Source organism: Aegilops tauschii, chromosome 4, assembly GCF_002575655.3.
Source record: "Aegilops tauschii subsp. strangulata cultivar AL8/78 chromosome 4, Aet v6.0, whole genome shotgun sequence".
Taxonomy (NCBI): Eukaryota; Viridiplantae; Streptophyta; class Magnoliopsida; order Poales; family Poaceae; genus Aegilops; species Aegilops tauschii.
The window spans coordinates 294,799,676-294,813,403 of record NC_053038.3 but is presented as its reverse complement, the minus strand read 5'-3'; the positions used below and the strand labels follow the sequence as shown (position 1 = coordinate 294,813,403).

The window sequence follows — 13,728 nt, the reverse complement described above, 5'->3', positions numbered from 1 at the left end:
ATGTGAATCATGTGCCGTTAACGGGTACAAAGAAATTTACTGTTCATTATGGGCTAGAGTCACCGTGGGCCTCTGGGCGTAAAAATACGAAGGTCTCGTATGGGCCGAAAGACGTCGTGGGCCATACATGGGCCGAAAGTGAAACGGGCTGGTGTTATATTCGATGGCCCACATGACGTTGTTGGGCCGATTTCGGGTAGGCCCTAACGGGTCGCGAGTTACCGGGCCGCAAAATGGGCTATTTGCAAAGAGACTGTTAACAGGCTTTTCATGGGCCAGCCCGCTAACTTTTGACTAAGTAAAACGGGCCGGCCTTTGTAAGCTAAATGGGCCAGTGGTGGGCCATCGCACGTGTCGACATATCATAGGCGCCTATGTGACCCACTGACGAGCTGACACGTGTTTCCTCCGGCCAATCAGAATTTTACACATGGAAATTTCCCATTGGTCCGGGCTGTTAACGGGTTTTCGGATCCAAAACCGGACCCGATAGCTTAACAGCGATACTTTACGGTGGTTGCCACGTGTCGGTCACCCTTGACGAAAGCACTTCTGTCACGCGCGATTTATCGTCATGGAAGTGGACACTTCCGTGATGATAATTTTGGTAATGTCATGGAACATCTACGACAGCACAGGTATGACTATCTTGATTCTGTCATAAAATCTTCATGGATGTACATGCATGACAGAAAACGTGACCTACTGTGACAAACACGTATCATCACGGAAGTGTATTTTTTTGTAGTGCATGCCTCCTCCAAAAAGTAAAATATATAACCGATATATGAGGTTGGAAAAGGTATTGGTAAACTATGAAAAATACAGACCTCTTATAAGACTGCAAGAGTTGTTTTCCCTATGAATCAAACTACTTATGTAGGTATTCGACCAAACACAATCACAATATCACTTTGTAGAAGAGCTAGATCACTGAAACAATTGAAATTTCTTTCAAAAGATAAAATTAATTTATGCATACATGTTATTACCATTCTACCAGGCCTGAAAAGAAGAAGAAATTGTATCACAAAACCTTACTGGTTTGCAAATGATTCATAATCCTGAAGGTGCTTAATTGTTGTTGCCAACAGTTCGTGCATCGTCAAATTCAAGTGAGGCCGTAACAACACAAAGCATCCCCGACCCAATAGGAGAGCAAGCCAGCGATGCAGAATGTCAGACCAAGGGCTGCATCTGTATCCCACCGTGGCCATGCATCAAAGAATACAGAAACTCCATATCCTAATAAAGTCTAGAAAATACAATATTTTAACGTGTTAGTAGGATTGCTCATGTGATCCAACATGTTAACATGAATGCATCTAAAAAGAAGCTAACGCTAATACCTATGTTGACATGCACATGACAAAGAATTAGGAAAACTACACTACTCTTGGGAATTTAAGATGAGATGTCCATGTTAACACAGGTCTTCATGGCCCGTTTCACCAATTGTAGCGAGCTCCTTGTGGCCGAGATCAGCGGCGAGGTGTCATGGGCGGATTCTCTGCTCGAGACTTGTAGTGCACCACATTTCTTAAGGCTCTTCGAATCATCGATGTCGTGTTTTTCCCCATCGTCTCGCAGATCTTGAGACGAAGCTATGCCTAGCCAATGTTTGCAGCGGAGTGTAGATTGGGCTGCAGACCTACAGAATTACGATCTAGAGTAGCATGTAGGAGAAGCTGGGAAGACGTGCGGAGGAAATGGGAGGAGATAGTGGTAGGATTTGAGGAAATTGGAGAAGGTGAAGAGAGAAAGGCAGGGAGAAGATAAGAGGATCCACGATGGGGAACTGACGCAATACCACGAATTGTTTCTCTGGGAGGAAAACAATGACGTGTTACAACTTACAACTGGGAGACAGATGAACTGTACATGTGGGCACTATAGAGAGAACAGTTGGTTGAGCGCTGACCTGGCATCATGTTGACGTGGACAGTGAGCATGTAGAGAGAATTGAAAGTAGTGAGGATCAACTTCTTAATAATGTAAGATATGGGTATTTGTTTTGAGTTGGCCACTGGCCTTTATGCACTAACCACCACGCGGGAATAGTTATGGGCCCCAGCGTCACAGTATCAGCCGAAGCTTTGTCAGACGTCCAGTTCAGCATTGCGGCATGGTCGGATCGTCCCATCCACTACACGGGTGGCGCTGGTATTCACCCTGCAGACAACAACCCATAGTGCAACGGGTGATGGGCCCAAGACCCCGGAGTGCTTAGGATGTAGACTGGCGGGGACCTCTCTGCTGAGCCTAGGTAGGGCTGTGACATGTTGATCTTCTGAGGCCGGGCATTGACTCAGAAAAGTGTGTCCGGCCAGAGTAATCAAGCGTGTTGGGTAATGTGGTGCACCTCTGCAGGGAAGATTACCTATTCGAATAGCCGTGTCCACGGTAACGGATATTCAGACATGTATCCTGATCTATTACAACTAGAACTGGTAACTTGAGACATGTGATGGATATGTTGGCTCTGGGATTGCTTTCTCGCAAGGAGTCGAGGAAGGATCTCTGGGCGTCAATACTACAACATGTTTGTTAAATATAAACTGCTATTCTATACTCTTTTGAATGCTGCAAGATGCTTGGAGCTGCTTGAAGGCGCTAGTCATCAATAGGCTAGGCCTTCCCCGCTATTCTGGCATTCTCCAGTTTAGTCCATAGATACATACCTTCCTTTGACACCAATGCATACTAAGTATAGATCTGATACTTGCGAGTACTTTGGATGAGTACTCACGGTTGCTTTGCTACCCCTTTTCCCCTTATTCCTTCTTTCGGTTGTTGCAACCAGATGATGGATCCCAGGAGCCCCTACTACGTGGAGACTGCCGATGACCAGGAGTAGTTAGGAGGTCCCAGGCAGGAGGCCTTGCCTCTTCGATCGTTGCTAGTTTTGTGCTAGCCTACTTAAGGCATCCTTGTTTAACTTATGTCTGTACTCAGATATTGTTACTTCCGCTGACTCTTGTGTATTGAGCCCTTGAGGCCCCTAGCTTGTAATATAAAGCTTGTATTATTTTAATTTGTGTCTAGAGTTGTGTTGTGATATTCTCCCGTGAGTCCCTGATCTTGATCGTACACATTTGCGTGTATGATTAGTGTACAATTCAATTGGGGACGTCACACCCTTTTTGAATACTGCAGGGGCTGTTATTGATTGCAATAAAAGCAAGGACACTTTTCATATCAATGGCAATGAGCATACGGTGCACTTTCCAACGAAACAATTCCAAGTGAATGGTATTAATGTTATTGAAAAATCTCCGACACTCATTATTGGAAGTTTTCAAATACCTCTACCTACTACCAAAAACAAATATGATATACTTATTGTTGGGGACATGCATACCCCTGTTGAGGTAACTTAATGTTTTATGAAAGTTCTTCGATTTCATGCTAATCGAAGGTGGTTGTTAATAAGACATGATCAACCTTATTAATGGATCACTTTTGGGAGGTATGAAGTTGATGAATTTAGGACGCACTACCTTCTGTCCTTACTTTTATTTTTTGTTTTTCTTAGTTAAATAAAATAAAATGCCATGTTTTATCTGTTTTCTGAATTTCCCATGCAATAAAAAATGACCCAAAAATAGAAGTTCTCATAACCCTGAAAATTTCATACGATTTTTTCTGAATATTTCTGAACTTTTGATGCAAATAACACCAGAGGAGGGTGCACCAGGTGGGCACAACCCACCTGGGCGCACTAGCAGCCCCAGGCGTGCCCTGGTTGGTTGTGGTCCCCACGTGGGCCCCCTTAGTTATCTCTTTAGCCCATGTCACCACCTACCTCTAGAAAAAAAATCAACATTGCTCTCTCTCTCTCGTGTTCTTTCTCTGAAACCCGCGGATTTTGATCTCTTTGCTTGAAGCTCCGTTTCTGAAACTGTTTTGGGGGATTGCTACTTGGTATGTGACTCCTCCATTGGTCCAATTAGTTTTTGCTTTAGTGGTTTACATTTTGAATAATTAGCTACACTTGGTGCTACTGTAGATGATCTTGCATTTTGAATTATTAGAGTTCTAAGTAGTTTGAATGCTTGATATGGCCTCTATACATCACTATGAGTAGTTGCTATTAATCTTATGAAGTTCCGTTGAAAAAAAATTGTGACTCAATTTTTTTTAGAAAATTGTACGCAAATATGATGAACCTCTTTGGAAGGAGTTATTCGAGGCGGAGGTCCTCAGAGGCATCCTCTAGTAGCGGCTTAGTTCATCGGTCTTATGTTGAACCAAGTGAAAATTCCATACGAGATGCCACTACCAAATCATTTCTATGGCCATGCAACGATTTTATGGTGTGTGCAGGTATTAAAGAAGAATTTGAGCAATATGTTCACAATGCTGAATTCGGTCCATACATTGAAGATAAGTGCAACCAACATCTCAGCTTCACAGTGTCGTTTACTAAAGAATTTTAATTTCAATCTCGTGAGTCTAGAGTGTCGTTTAAACTGTATGACCATCTGATATGTCTTCGTCGTATCTACTTTTCCTAACACTTTTCCTCTTGTTTTGGACTCTAATTTGCATGATTTGAATGAAACTAACCCAAACTGACGTTGTTTTCAGCAGAACTACCATGGTGTTGTGTTTGTGCAGAAATAAAAGTTCTTGGATTGGAATGAAACTTTGCGAGGATTTTTTATATAATATATGAAAAATACAGGAGGGAAGAACCACTGGAGGGGGGCACCTTGGTGAGCACAACCCACCAGGGCGCCCCCCCTCCAGGCATGCCCAGGTGGGTTGTCCCCACCTGGTGGCCCCGCAGACCTCAACCCTGATGCTATAAAATCAAATTTTTGGAGAAAAAAATTAGGGAGGAAGAATTATCACGTTTCACGAGACGGAGCCGCCGCCACCTTATGTTCTTCATTGGGAGGCAAGATCTGGAGTCCGTTTGGGGCTCCGGAGAGGGGGGGTCTTTGATATTCGTCATCACCAACCCTTCCCCATCGCCAATTCCATGATGCTCCCCATTGGGAGTGAGTAATTCCTTCGTAGGCTCGCTGGTCGGTGAGGAGTTGGATGAGATTCATCATGTAATCGAGTTAGTTTTGTTAGGGCTTGATCCCTAGTATCCATTATGTTCTAAGATTGATGTTGTTATGACTTTGTCGTGCTTAATGCTTGTCACTTTGGGCCCGGGTGCCATAATTTCAGATTTGAACCGTTTATGTTATCACCATTATATCTATGTTCTAGGTCCGATCTTGCAAGTTATAGTCACCTACTACGTGTTATGATCCGGCAACCCCGGAGTGACAGAAGTCGGGACACTTCGAGGTGATGACCGTAGTTTGAGGAGTTCATGTATTCACTATGTGTTAATGCTTTGTTCCAGTTCTCTATTTAAAGCAGGCCTTAATATCCCTTAGTTTCCATTAGGACCCCGCTGCCACGGGAGGGTAGGACAAATGATGTCATGCAAGTTCTTTCCATAAGCACATATGACTATTTATGGAATACATGCCTACATTATATTTATGAACTAGAGCTAGTGCCATATCGCCCTAGGTTATGACTGTTATGTGATAAATATCATCCAATGAATTCAACGATCAATGCCTACGAACTTCTCTCATATTGTTCTTGCTAAGTTACTACTACTATTGTTACTATTACACTTGCTACAAAATCATTGCTATCACGGTTACCATTACTATTGCTGTTGCTACTACTATGAAAACTATCATACTACTTTGCTACTGATCACTTTGTTGCAGATAATTAATCTCCAGGTGTGCTTGAATTGACAACTTAATACTTGCAAATATTCTTTGGCTCCCCTTGTGTCGAATCAATAAATTTGGGTTGAATACTCTACCCTCGAAAACTATTGTGATCCCCTTTACTTGTGGTCTATCATGACCTTTTTCTGGGGCCGTTGCCGGGGAGCATAGCTATATTTGTTGAGTCACTTGCGATTATTATCAAATTATCATTATGAAGAATCTGAAGGATGCTAAGACTAAGATTTTTCCTCTAAAATGAGGGGAGGTAAGGAACTGCCATCTAGCTCCGCACTTGATTGACCTTCTGTTATAAATAGACTTGCAACACCACCACATGTTATTAATCCTGATATGTCACAAGTTATGGATGATGCTACTTCTGCTATGAATGATATTCATTATGATGCTAGTACCTTGCTTGATGATAATGTTCCACAAGGTGAATTTCTTGATGAACAACTTGCTAGAACTAAGGATTTTGAGAATGCTGAAACTGATGAAATTGTTGAAACTGAAAATCATGAAACACCTATTAGACCTAGTTCTCCTAGGTATGAATTGCCAAAGGTACCAGAAGGTTATGTTATGGATGAGGAGACAACTAGAGACTTTCCTTCTTGCAATGATAGGGATGATCTTAAGAAATTATTATGCAAACTGAAAGAAAAATCTTTGAATGCTAGAATGAAATGTGGTCCTAAGTTTGCTACCTCACCTATCTTTGTTGATGATAAGGATTATGAATTCTCTGTCGACCCAGAGTTAATTACTTTGGTTGAATCTGATCCTTTCCATGGTTATGAAACTGAAACTGTTGCGGCACATCTTACTAAGTTGAATGACATAGCCACCCTTTTTGCTCATGATGAGAAGATTCACTATTATTATATTCTCAAATTATTTCTGTTCGCATTAAAGGGTGATGCTAAGACTTGGTGTAATACTCTTGCTCCTGGTTGTGTGCTTAGTCCCCAGGATATGATTTATTACTTCTCTGAAAAATATTTTTCTGCTCATAACAAACAAGCTACCTTACAGGAAATATTTAACTTGGTGCAAATTGAAGAAGAAGTCTCCCACAAGCTTGGGGAAGGCTTCTCTAATTGCTTAATGCTTTGCCTGCTCATCCTCTTAAGAAATATGAAATTCTTGATATCTTCTATAATGGACTGCTTCAAGGGATTTCCTAGATAGTTGTGCTGGTTGTGTTTTCTGGGAATGAACTGTTGAACAAGCTGAAGAACTATTGATGCGGTGCCACGTATCGACGCCATTAAGCGGTCAATGTGCATTGAAGGTGCACGGATGGCATTTGCCCGCGTCAAGACATACTGGGCGAAGATGAAGGCCACCGATATTGCAGCAAAGAGTCCACCCAGGGACAAGGACCATCACCCGCCGGAGCATTATTTTGAGGATGTCCTAGAGGACGCTCGCTTGATAGAGGGTCGGTGCTCGAAGGATATAATATTCGAGTGAATGTACCAAAATTGAAAAAACAATATTATGATATATGAAGGCTATGTTTTTTATACTTTTGCCTGAAAGTTTTTGTTCTTCCTGTGCGGCCGTTTTTTGTATAATCTGAAAGTTTACCAGTAGTTGGCTTCGGCCCCCTCGCATATAATACGGGGGTGTTCGGAAAAGCACTTGATCACTCTTGACCCAACGTCTTGGTCCGTGAAGGAGGTGTCAATGCGGCGAACTAGGCAATCGGACTATAGGGCTTTAACACTTTCACTTAGCCATAGGAGTTTAACGGTGGGTCTACGATATAGCCCCTGGTATGTACGCGGTATTATCCGAATACGGTGCATTACATAGGTGACCAGAAGAACGGTCCTTCATGTAATACGAAAAGAATCGCAAAAGATTCTGATAAGTCATCGAGTGGTTGACCAGCTCTCGCCGCATCATGACAATCAGTTTTCGGCTTTCTCTACTGAGGTGCTTGACCAGATGAGCCGGAAACACAATCGCAGTAGTTCTCCCTTTACTACCCTAGCTGATAGGGCGGAACGTAAGGTAGTAAGCACAGGAGCCAGGCAACCCAACTATTGACCAAACATTGATTCGGAGCTGATGCATATAAGGCCAAACTCGTGACGCCGAAGTGTGCTATAAAGCTTTTCGGACTTGTCAGCAACTCATATGTTCCCATATCGAGCCCCTGGCAACTTGTGTCGAGGTGCCTGCATGAAACAACCGAAGAAGCAAATTTCAGTTCTTAGAAAAAGCGAATACTGAATACGGATTATGTTCACTAGAATCTGATTGATACGTCAAACACAATCTTACATATTATAATGCCACTACCCGGGCTATTTGACATGCCGGGGGTCGGAGGCTGAGAAAAAAGGCACTTCACAGGTTTGAAATAGAGAGTGTGGTCTACAAAAAATCATTTGGACCTCCTGTCGCACGTCTACGCTGCCTTTGCCTCGGCGAAAGGATTCCTTAGCAGGAATAGCCTTTTGTTATTTGTACGAAGCCGAACTCAGAAAGAGTCTGTGTGGTAAAAGATAAAAAATAGTTAGAAAAAAGGAAAAAGGCTATGGTAGTGCGAACCGCATTGTAGGCCTGTCCGTATTGTGCCTCCGCCGATGACCAGGGTATTTTAAGTGAATAATTATGTATGTGCGGTACAAACTTCGCAGGTATATGAGGTGAACGACGGAGGCCGAACTGCTAATCCAGCTCTAAGATTGGTCGGTCCTGTTTAATAGAGACCGACGGCTTTATGGCCGATGGGATACGCGGCTTGATGAGGCCGCTTTGTACTTCGGCTACAATAGCCATAGTATGCTCCTCTATGCGGAGGGAGCGTTCCGTATTTCTGTTTATTGTGATGACGCCGCGTGGACCGGGCATCTTAAGTTTTACATAGGCGTAGTGTGGGACCGCATTAAACGAGAAAAAGCGGTACGCCCGAGCAGTGCATGGAAGCTACTGCCGAACGGGACAATATCAAAGGTCAAGCCTTCGCTTCGAAAGTTGTTCGGCGAACCGAAAATGACTTCCAATGTGATTGAGCCCGTGCAGTGGGCTCCTACGCCTGGTACTGCTCCCTTAAAGGTAGTTGTGGTGGGCTTGATTCTGGAAGGATCAATGCCCATTTTGCGGACAGTGTCTTGGTAGAGTAGATTAAGGCTCCTGCCGCTATCCATAAGGACTTCCGTGAGATGGAACCAATCGGTAATTGGGTCGAGGACCAGAGCTGCCGAACCTTCGTGACGGATACTAGTTGGGTGGTCCTTGCGATCAAAAGTGACCGGGCAGGCCGCCCATTGGTTAAATTTTGGGGCGACCGGCTCTATGGCGTAGGCGTCCCAAGTGAGCGCTTGCGCTTCCCTATAGGGATGTGCGTCACATTTGCCATGTTTACTGTTTTTACTTCGGGGGGAATTGCTTCTGACCCCCGGTATTCGGCTGGCGAGTCTCTTTGTCATCGCTGTCACTAGGCGGCCCCTTCCCCTTGTGTTCGACATTAAGCTTGCCGGATTGTTTAAAAACTGAGGGGACCCCGACTCATAAGTCGTGATCGCCGAATGCTCGTGTACAGTGATCCCAGAGATCAATGCTCACTGAACACACAGAAGCTGAATAACAAGAGTCTTACATCCATACATACCGTCTTACACTAATTATGACCATTATGGTCAAGTCTTACATAGATAAAGCCACAAGGGTTGAATACCAAATAAACTTAAGCAGCGGAAATCTTCGTCGATAAGTAGAACCCATGCCATCTGCCTTAACCCTACAGGCATTCTGACTGGGAAACGTCCTAGTTCGCATGTTCGTCTCCAAAGAACTCTTCTTCGAACTCTTGTTCTTCCATGCCTGGCCAATTAAATAACCAGTGGCAAGCCAATGAGTACTTTGAATGTACTCGCAAGCAACCCATGATTGGAACAGGGCACAATAATGAAATGATATAGCACTAAGTAGGTAGTTTGCAGAAAGCTAGTTTTGAGTGCAATGGCATGATCTATCCACATGTAAAGTATGTATCATGAGAGTACAGATATCCATATGAACAAGTTACAGATATCAAAGAAAGCGGAGTTGGACACCAATCCAACTTGATCATCGTGTCAAGCCATCTGACTTAACCCAAATAGTTTTATCAACACACACACACGGTTTGTAAACTCTGGACGTAGTTTAAGCAGCACCGCCCAACTGTCCTTAACCGTGGACATGACTATTCGAATAGTTTTACACTCTGCAGAGGTTGCACACTTTACCCACAAGATCCGGGGAACTTCTGTGTCATCCACGACCTGTGGTACCTCAAGTACCCGGGGTAAGCACCCGATCACTATCTTTCCCTAGACGACACTAACATAGAGTCCACACGATTGGTAGTAACCCCCGTGCCCAACATTTCACATCTTAAAATTGTGGAGCCTCGCTCCCATATTCATCACATACCACAAGCACGGGGTACCAACGGTGTGTCCGGTGCCCTGTGAAAACAGTCATGGCCGCCCTACCTGGCACGACCCCGTCCCGAGAGAGCGCAACAACGACTCTCCCGTCACTAGTAATGCGGGCTCCAAGCTAGTATCGGCCTAGGTAATCAATAATGCCCTTTCCCATATAAGGGTAGAGTGGTTGCACATGTAAGGTTGGGACAGTTGACAAATCTTAAATCTAATCCGTTTTCGAAAACAACACACACACTTGCCTCGGTACACCACTTCGTCATCAAGTGGTTACCCATCTCATTATCTCCCTCGGGCATAAGTTGCACCCGACGGGGTTTTCGAAAAGTCTTTTGAAAATACTTTGTCTCCATCACCTAGCATATTCCCGTCCCTTTTTGCGTAGCATCTACTTTAGCATCCTATCTACTCCCACCGCCATAACCCTCATAAGAAGGTAGGGTCATGCACAATGCAAGTATCAACGAGGAAGTAACGGAGGCAAACCACCCCAAGTGGTCACCTCATCATCATGACTCCGATGCAAGTAATAAAAGTGTTATATGACATGCATAAAAAGGGTTTCATAGACATGGTCAAAGGGCTGCTTGCCTTATCCTTCAGATTCTTCAAATATCTCTGGCCCAGCTCCAAGTATTCCGTCTACTTCGTCAACTAACGTCGGAAACAAACACAATAAGCAACACAACAAGGCAAACATAAAAGTGCTCTAAAAATGTGAGTTGGACTTTTGGAGGATACCTTTGGTCATATGAGGAATGACCAAAGTGGTTTCATTGGGATTTGATCAATGGATATCTCTGAACATTTCAATATGATGGAATCAAGGGATTTGTGGATTTGCAAGAAGTGTACAGGAAAAACCATTTTAAAAAATGAGAAAAGGCACCCATTTATCAAGGAATGATTTTAGAAGAATTTAGGAGTTGGTTTCACTGGATTTGGAGTTATAATGAATTTCCTATGAATTTGCAAAGTTGGCTATACATGGATAAATGGACCAATATTTTATGACGTAGTGGAAGCATAAAAAAATGCCCATAAACTAGGTTAGGATCTTAGAAGTGCCTAGGAATTTGAATCATGGAATTTGGATAAAAAATGGGCTCTCTGTGATTTTCTAAAGTTCATCACAGAAATGAAAAAACAAGATTTCATAAATGTTTGTGAAGGAAATCTTTATGGAAAAATGTGCAAATAGCACCATGTGATAGATCATGAATTTATGAACTTATAGAAATTAGAATCATCAAATTTGGAGTCCATTTGGATTATTTAGGAATTTTACAATATTTATGAAAAGAAAAAGGAAGAAAGGGAGTCAACCTTATAAAGCGCACTGGGGAAAGCCCAGCTAAACAGCGACTACTGGGCTCGGCCCAGTGGCTCAGCTGCAGAGGGAGGAGGTGACGCCGAAGGCGCACTACAGGAATGCGCCACCCAGCGGGGCAAGTGGATCGGCCCGAAGCCGTTTCCACTTAACCTGACTGGTGGGCCGGCTCGGTCGCCTCTGCCTCTGACGGGCGGGCCCCCTGCCAGCTGGCGGGGCGGTCGTCCTCTACCTCCCGCTCGAGGCAGAGCAGGGGAGGCAGAGCGCACGCCGGCGCTCGTCCGGCGATAGCCGGCGCCTCCGGCCGTCTCCCGCGGCGCTCCGCCTATGGGAGAGCTCAGAGCGGAGCGGCGCATACGCTGGTGCAGGTCACGGCCTCCGGAGGGGGCCGAGGTGACCGCAGCTTTGACGGTGGCGGGGGAGGTCGTCGGCCATCCGTGGCTCTCGGCGTTCGAGTATCCGCGCGACGGTTCGAGGAGGTGGGGAGGTTCGCCGGACCACGGGGAGTCTTTGTGTGGAGGAAAGGGAGGGAGGTGAGTTCGGTGTTGCTCGAATTTGAGCGAGCCGAAGCGGCGGCCGTGCGATGGTAGGAGGAGAAGGAAGGTGCAGGAGGAGGAGCAGGCTGCTTGAGGAGGTCGCTGGGGGAAGAGGGAGTGAACCGAGGCCAGAGAGGGCTCGGGGGTGGCCTTTTATGGCGGGCGATGGTGCACCGTGAGCTCATGCGCCGGCGAGGCTGTTGCCATCGCTGCAAGCCACGGGGGCGCGCGTGGGCGTGTCTGGGGTGCTCGTGGGGTTGGTCTAGGGCGAGGGGAGAGAAGAGAGAGAGCGGGGAAGGGCCAGAGCATCGCGCGTGTGAGCGTGCTCATTGGAGCTCTCGGGCGGCCATGGTGCGCGTGCGAGCAGGGGCAGGAGAGAGACAGAGAAAGGAGGGGGACGACCAGCTGCCGTGTCTCGGACGCCGAGGCGCATCATCGGGCGTGCTGGGGAGGCCCGAGGTGGCCAGAGGCGTCGGGTAGAGGGCGGCTACAGTTCCTGGGCGCACTGTAGCGCGCTCTGGAGCATGCAAATGGCTGGCATGGCCATTTTTAAAGGGCCAGGGCATGTCCCTTTGTGCCTTGGAGCTTCCTTGGATGCTCTAGAGTGGATAGGAACTAGGTGGGGTGATGCATATGGAAATGGGAGAGAGAAGAGGTGTTGCCATGGGTGAACACAAAGAGAAAGAGGTGGATTTTACCCCCAAATAATTGAGCTGATGAAGGAGGAGAGTTACTAGAGGTAGGAGAGGGTCAGGAGCAGCTGTGGTACATAGTTGAGCCCATGGAGATTAGTGGAAGAGGTCAAAAATGGAATTTTGGTAAAGTGGCAGAAGGTGTTTGATGCTTGTTTGGGTAAGCAAATGAACATCATTTGGCATGTGAATCCTCAGGATAAAATGGCATATATAATTAGGGCCTCCCACCAATTTTGAGCTCTTTTGGGCAAAGTTGCCAATGCAACTTTTGTAAACCCTAGAAATCAACATAAATGCATTTACCAAGATCTAGTTGAGCAAATCACTTCCCCTTGATGCACCACTTGGTGTAGTGGCCTCATTTGGTCATGTGAACATGCTCACGAAAGTTGGGGTCAAGGAGAGAAAGTTGGTAGTACAAAGTTGTTCAAATTTGATTCTGGTAAGAGAGGGTTTTGGGGCATTTTGGTGAACCAAAGTGACCTTAATTGAGATGAGGCTTTGCAAGGTGATCACAATATGCATTTGTGACTTTCTTGATTTTCCTTGGATTTTTATGAAAATATTTCCTGTAGAAATATTTCAAATCCTTGAAATGGACAGAAATGGTTTTGGGAGGTTTTGTCCAATATGTTGAACATGACCATGTGTTGGAACTCTTATATATGGAAAATATTTGTCCACTGAGTTTCCCTGATTTTTGTCAAATATTTTCGAAACAATAAAATATTTTTCCCTATTAAAGACCATTTCTGGCCTAAGAAAAAGCTTTTAAATAAAATAGGAAAATAACTTTTAAAATTATATTTTTGTGGTTTATGGGAGTCCTATATCTAATAGGATTCAAATATACCATTTGAAAGATTTTTCACACCACAAATCAAGTACTTGCAGTGCAGACCTCAATTCAGGGGTTTTTGGAAAACTAATTTTAGAAAATACTTTTTGGCCAAATTATTT

General features: G+C 44.7%; 1 long non-coding RNA gene across 1 annotated transcript; it reads right to left on the bottom strand.

The window, feature by feature from the left end:
• Nucleotides 1-9,337: 9,337 nt before the first annotated feature.
• Nucleotides 9,338-12,909, bottom strand: LOC123493533 (uncharacterized). The gene is made up of 2 exons (XR_006662049.2): nucleotides 11,534-12,909; nucleotides 9,338-10,861 (listed from the first exon to the last, which is right to left on the bottom strand). It is a non-coding gene; the product is annotated as an uncharacterized lncRNA (long non-coding RNA).
• Between the last annotated feature and the right edge of the window lie 819 nt (nucleotides 12,910-13,728).